Source organism: Elephantulus edwardii, unplaced genomic scaffold (genome assembly GCF_000299155.1).
Source record: "Elephantulus edwardii isolate Elephantulus edwardi_28Jun2011 unplaced genomic scaffold, EleEdw1.0 scaffold00242, whole genome shotgun sequence".
In the NCBI taxonomy this organism is placed as follows: domain Eukaryota; kingdom Metazoa; phylum Chordata; class Mammalia; order Macroscelidea; family Macroscelididae; genus Elephantulus; species Elephantulus edwardii.
The window spans coordinates 2,643,031-2,648,976 of record NW_006399992.1 but is presented as its reverse complement, the minus strand read 5'-3'; the positions used below and the strand labels follow the sequence as shown (position 1 = coordinate 2,648,976).

At 41.7% G+C, this 5,946-nt stretch overlaps 1 pseudogene; it reads right to left on the bottom strand.

The window, feature by feature from the left end:
- LOC102861972 overlaps positions 1 to 5,946 on the bottom strand; it is a 115,573-nt pseudogene that overhangs the window by 13,504 nt on the left and 96,123 nt on the right.

Genomic DNA, 5,946 nt, shown 5'->3' with positions numbered 1-5,946 from the left:
TATCAGGGGTGAAAATGCGAATTCTCAGCAGGAACCAGTTTAAAGCCCTGGTTTTTAAAAGTAAGAAATGGCAACTGCAGATTATCGCTCATTTGTAGATATACCCAGGTGCCCTGGAGTTGATTCTGGTTCATTGCAGCCCCATGTGTTTCAGAACTGTCCTCCATAGGACTTCCAGTGTCTGATTTGGGGAAGTAGATCACAAGACCTTCCCTCTGAGGTGCCTCTGGCTGATCTTGGCCTGCTTTCCGTTAGCAGCTGAGCAAGGTTAAGCTTCACCATTTGTACCACCTAAGGATTCCTGGTAGATGTAGACCTTAAACATATTAAACAGGAAAGGGTAACTGACCTCCCACTCCTTTCATGGATTCTGCTATTATCTCATTTGGCTTCAATTGCAACATTGTGCTAATAGCTTTGGGTGTCTCAGTACTCAACTGTGGCCAAGTATAGCTTCCCTTGGAAGGAGGATGCACATGCCAGGGGATATGCCAGGGGATTGTGTTGACAAACACAAGGAGATAAGTGAAAGGAAAAAGGCAGGCCCTGTGAAGTTAACTGTGAACTACGCAAACTGGCTTACCGCTGTCACTTCTGAGCAAGCATGAGAATGTTTGCATGCTCCTCTCCTGAGTTTACTTAAATCATCTGCTGGGGTAAAGAGGAAAGAAAGGGTGATATTATTAGACTGATTAAGATGCAAACATGTAGATTATATCTGCCTCCCAATATGTCTTTTCACTATCGCCTGGAAACAGAAGACTGCAGAGATGGAAGGGCGGAAAGCAAAAGACAGCTCCTCACTTTTTAATGGAAGATTTTATGGAAATATATTGATTTTGGATGTCTTCTCTCCATGCCACTCTGACAGATCGTAGTCCCTGGTTAAAAACTTGGCCAGGAGGTATGGACCAGGGTCAGACAGGCATTGGACAGAGGGTCTTCCAGGCTTCGGAAGGGGCCTCATCAGTGACAGAGCTTGACTGACCCGATGAATGGGAGCCTGAGGTCTTACAGAGGGCCTTGCTACCTATTCCAGCCTTGCCTTCTCTTGCAGCCTTCTTGCCTTTTGCTTTTAGAGTGGGACCCCTCTTTCTCTTCTCCCTTTTTTCAATTAAATGAGTTAATTACCAGGCATTTAACTTTTTGCCAGACTCTTTCATTATACCCAGAGTTGTTGCTGAGCAGCGAGGGAAGTAATAACATTCGCAGTGAGGGGCAAATCCTGTTAATGAACAAATTAAAGTTCAAACAGTGATTCAAGTTCACAACCTCTCTGTGGCTCTTCTCTTTAATAAGAGTTATACATGTTACTTTCTTCGCTCTTTTCTCCCTTTTATTACTTTTTAAGCTTTTCATCAACACTGCCTGGGTATATTTGAGGCTCCCAACCTTTCAGACCTGACAAGGACTTGAGCAGTTATAATCCTGTCTTAATTTGGCAACTTTTGTAAAACACATAAAGGGCCTGGGTGACCCTGTAGCTTCCACTTCCTGCCTGGGCAGCTGGGTGTCACCCGCAGGCCTTCATCCTCTAAAAACAGTTTGGATTCAGTTACTCAGCTTCCCTCCTTCAGACCCAGACCTAGCATAAGGGCAGCCTTCAATGGCTGTCGCCTTGTTTCTCTAGGTTCACTTTCCAACCCTGTCCTCTTTGCTTCTCAAGGTGCAGTGGTGAGAGAGAGAGAGATGGAAGGATACTCCAGGCTAAAACCTGGGAACTTTTGTAGGGAAAGGTGTTTGGGACAGGGATGATGCATAGAATTCCCTCCCTCAAATTAGTCTCCCCCTTCCACTGCCTGCACTGTTGAGGGCCCCCCTCTATTGCTGGTGATGGCTGACCCATGCGTCCTGGGCCTTGACCAGAGTGGGGGCTGGGTCCTGGTAGAAAAGAGCTCTGGAGAGGCCTAGTGCCCGCCTACTAACACTTCCCCTCCCCCACTGTGGATTGCGTGGGGGTCTTTACCACCTCCATGGCTGGCTTCTCACCCTCATTCCCCAAGCATGGCTTGATATAATCACCATGACAACTGCAGTCTATGAGCATACACATAATAGAGATGAAATAGACAAAAGATTAGCATGCCATGAAAAGTACAATAAGTTTCTTATTTAGCATTTAGATAACTGTCTTTCCTTCGGAGCAAGCTTCAAAGTTGAAGCCAGTTTAGACCAAGAGGATTAATTCTTTCTCCCACATGCTTCATTGAATCTCTCATTACCAAACTTTGTCTGTATTGATGTAAGATTTGATTGAAGATTAGAGCATTTAGCAAATCTTGCTTTTCTGCATGTATCAGATCCTTTCAAGCACAGATCGCGGTGCCCAGTGGTCAATACCCTTACTTTTATCCAGTGTCTGCTTCATTTAAACTTAATCAACTCCATCAATGAACTGGAACAGGGAAACGTCCCTGCGGTAAGAATGTTGTGCTTTTGTGGGATAAGTCTTTGCTCTTTCCCAATCCGTTGGCGTTAAACCTAAAATTGTACTATGATGAACTTTTTTTTTTTTAATCAATATGATAATGACAATTGGGCCTGAACGGCTCTGGTAAGACTGGAGGGGAGGGCCCCTGGGGGGTTGCAGTGAGATCTTGCCCCTATTACCAAAACAACTTCACATCTTGGGATGGTCCAGCCTCCTTTTGTGTGTTTTAATACCTTTTCTTCTCTGACATTGAATATTGCTCAAGCTGGAAAATGATGCATCTTTGTAGGGAAGGCTCATATGTCACAGCCAGAGAGTGAAGCAGACCGATTGGCTGTGTGAATTATCTGACTTGCTGCAGTGAATTATTTGCACTGTTTCCCTACCTAGTCAACAAGTTCCTGAGGTATAGTAGAGATCAATCAAAACTGACAGTCTGCATGTGAAGGCTTTACTGTGTAAATCTGGTGCTCTCATCCTGGCCATGCCGGCCCTGGCATCTGTATATCATTTTTATACTGCTACCAGTAGAGCAATTTCAAAAGTATTTGCAAGGAAAATGCGTGTCCCCATCTGTTCCTGGAAGCATAAATGTGCCACCTTCAGAGGGTTTTCACTGGTAATCATATCTTTAATGATCAACAGACTAGTGATATATACCTTTCCATAAAATGGGATTTTCTTCACTTTATTGTGATTGGCTAGAACAAATAGCTTTTCCATATGTTAGGGAGATAAAATATAAGATTAGCAGAGGTCGTTTGCTGGATAGTAAACAAAAGAAACAATTCATTCCAAATAATCTTTGGAAAGAAGCAACGACAAAATTAAGTTGCAATAACAGCATCTGAGGTCCCTCATCAGGAAACAGACCTTGTTCCTCCTTGGAATAGGAGCCGTTTAAGAGCAGAAAGTCGTCGGAGTATTCTAGAGGACTCTAGTGACTTATTCTTGTAGGTGGAGAGAGAGCTAGAGGAATAGGTTGAGAAGTGTAGGCTAGAATAGTATCTGTTTGTTCTATCTACATGTTAGGATTCTTTCTCTTTCTGTTGTATTACCCTCTTTGACCTCCCTAAGTGAAGATTGCTCAGTCTGTGGGTGTGGTGTAAGGTAAACCCTCCTCACTGAATTTCCCTTTATTCCCTCCAAGGGCAAAGGGGCTCATTTGCACACTTGAAAATAGAAGTTGACTTCTGAAGTAGATTTATTCCCTCTAATAGTAAAAAATTACTTCTGTGGTCAGGTTACTGTTCCAGGCTTTATAGGAAATTCTAAAGCCATGCCAAATCTGGGATACCACAGGAAATGCTTTTTGTGATCCAGTCCTTCTTGCGCAGGTTAGGGTTTGAAGATACAATCAAGTCTTATTCTGCCTCCACCTCCAGCCCCTACACACATCCTTTCCCCACTTCTTTACCCAGAACTCATTTTTAAGATGCAGAGACATGGCTCTGCTTGGACATTTAGGCCAAATGTGGAAGTTTCTCTTTCAGGATACTCAACAGGAATTTCTGGCACTGGCATAGAAGCCTTAAATTCTAATTTGTTTTCAGGGTTAGGAATAGAATCTGTAAAGTATTGCAGACATTAATCACAGGACAGCTGAATCTTAATAGTGACCTCACTGTATGTACTGTCCAGAAAATGGATGGAGAGTCCCATGTGCTTATTCCTTACAAATCAGGAACTGAGAGAGAAGAGCAGGCATTCTCTTAATTTTCTTAGGGAGTTCTCTCTGGAGCTTTGCTGCATTAGCCTCTAACCACTGAGAATAGGCCTAGAACAAAGGATGGGAGTAGGGTATGGCTACTCATATTTTGTATTCTTTCTTGTTATTGCTATTACCTTCTCCCCCTCCCCATGAATTATGGGGAAAATGCCATCTTTTCTGTATAACCTTACCCACTCCACGATATAGTCCACAAAATTCATAGCTCTTCCCAAATACCTGTACTGCTTTCATCAGGAGTGTGCGTTAGTTTCAAACTGAGAAATGTAGTCTGCACTCAGATCCTAAACATCTTGAACCTAAACTAATGTTAATTTGTCAGCCCCAGTGGTGCAGGTGAGTTCCATGACTAGAAGAAGATAAACTGTTATTAAATAGGTTTTCTTTTAAAAATTTCTCTTCATTTTGGAAACACATTCTTACAAATAGGCAGGTATATCATTTAAGATTTATAAGTAGACCCAGATGACTTGATGTGAAACCACGTTTACTTATAGCATCGCAATTTTGATGAAAATAGAGGTCACACTCATCGTTTCCATATTGTTGTGATACACACACTGCAGATTTTCAGTGACTCCATTTACCACAGGAAAATCCTGACATGTGTAGGAAGTGTGTTGTGCTGTTAATTTTTACAAAAATGAAAATTCTTGATTTCTGTGTATTTAATTTGGAACTCCATTTTGCACTGAATTTCTATGTTACTATTTTTATGAAATGATAAACTGAAAATACTCATGAACTATTTTCGTTTGGAAGAAATAAATCCATGAGGCTTGCTCCTTCCCATGCCCAGAAGGACAAAGCTGTCACTACTGCATTTGGGACTGTTTCTCTTGGCCTGTGCCTGTGCCTGAGGGGCCTACTAACCTGCAAGCTTCTCTCAGGAATGTTCCTGGACATTAGGCTGAAGCCATCAATTGCCAGTTGTGAGCAGGCCACATCAAGGTGGAAGACATCTGTGAAGCTTGCCTTTGAGGCAGGGGAGCCCAAAACTCCAAGCTACAAAATTTCAATATGGAAGGAGCATCCAAGATCACCCACAACTTCCTAAACTCTAGACTTAAGTAGCTTTGTTGGTAAATGGCTACGTGTTATGGTGGTAAACGGCTAAAGGGTAATCAAAAGGGCTCTGAGAGAGAGAGAGAGAGAAAAAACCTTGGTGATCAATACCCATAAGATTATGGAGGAAAGGTTATATGGCAGCTGTACTCTGTCACATGGGGTCACTAGGACTCCAAATTAACTCAGTAGCACATAAGACTGGAACCATCTACAGCCCAATAGTGTGTGTACACACACATACACACACCCCTTTTGCAAACATGAAACCTTGGCAACTAACTACAGGGCAAAGATTGAAAATTATTCATACACACACAAACAAGAACACTGTATTTGGGGTGAAATTTATCTATACAGTCAATGTTGTTTCCCCTCCACAATCACAAAGCCAACCAGAAACCTCGGTCTGGGTTTATTTAGCTGAAAATATACCTTATCCCAGATAAACGATATGTAAAAATACTTGTCAGCAAATTTTTACAAAAACAAAAAGCCTTTTGAGGAAGCTAAGGAAATACTTAGTTTAAATTAATTCAGATAGTAAAAAACAGCTAAGTTTAATATTAATTTACATACAGTGCTTTTTATTTGTAAAATACCTAAAATCTTTAGCAATGTTTGTTTTCTTGGTGTTCCTTAACAAGACAGGGACAGAATAGTAAATAGGATGGTATTGCAAAGAAATTATATTTTAAAAAGTAAGCTTAACAAAATGGCA